The following is a 659-nucleotide window of genomic DNA, read 5'->3' on the forward strand; positions in this document are numbered from 1 at the left end:
ATCCCAGCGCTCCTCCCTCCTGTCCCCCAGGAGCGCTACGTCCGCAGTCAACACTCTTGCCCCACAGCGCCCCCTGCCGGGCGAGGCCGGGGCTAGTCATTGGCTCCCGCACTCTGCCCCCCGTCTGCTATTGGACAATCCCCTTCCCCCGCCTGCCACCCCGCTCCAGCCGGCACAGCCCCTCCCGCAGCGGGCGGGGCCAGGGCTCTGAGTGACATGGGGACCGTTTCCAATTCATGTGACGTAGGGACCCGCCTTTCTGAGCCACCAATAATCGCGGGTTCGCCCCCTGCGGTGCCGGGGAGGAGCCAGTGGACCTGCCCACTCTGCCCATTGGCTCACCGGCGACGCGCTGTGATTTGTCACTGGACGTTCGCGGCGTGGTCCCGCCCCTCGCGCGCCCCCGATAGGCTGGCAGGGCGGGGGTGTGTTCGATCTCCGCGGGCCCAGGCTGGGCGGTGCCGCGGGGCGGGAGGGGATTCCGTTCGCTGATTGGCCCGCGGCGGGGCGGGCGCTGATTGGTTGCAGCGGCAGGGTCTTTGCGTGGAGGTGTACGCGGCAGGGCGGGAGTGGTGGAGACGGACCGAGGTGAGACCCTCGCGCTGGGTGCAGGCCCCGCGGCCGGGTCCCGCCGCCCGGGACCTCGCGCGCCTCCGCCC

General features: G+C 71.9%; 1 protein-coding gene across 4 annotated transcripts in view; it reads left to right on the plus strand.

Annotated features, from left to right (window-relative positions):
* The first annotated feature begins 474 nt into the window (after window positions 1-474).
* MTMR4 (myotubularin related protein 4) overlaps window positions 475-659 on the plus strand; it is a 111,195-nt gene continuing 111,010 nt past the window's right edge. For 2 of the 4 annotated variants that reach the window (XM_032769891.2, XM_032769893.2), the window contains exon 1: window positions 514-588. The gene's annotated coding sequence lies outside the window, so the exon portion shown is untranslated. Of the gene's footprint in view, window positions 589-659 lie in introns of all 4 variants that reach the window. The other 2 variants (XM_032769887.2, XM_032769888.2) reach the window with 2 other exon arrangements.

The sequence above is a fragment of the Chelonoidis abingdonii genome, chromosome 20 (assembly GCF_003597395.2).
Source record: "Chelonoidis abingdonii isolate Lonesome George chromosome 20, CheloAbing_2.0, whole genome shotgun sequence".
In the NCBI taxonomy this organism is placed as follows: domain Eukaryota; kingdom Metazoa; phylum Chordata; order Testudines; family Testudinidae; genus Chelonoidis; species Chelonoidis abingdonii.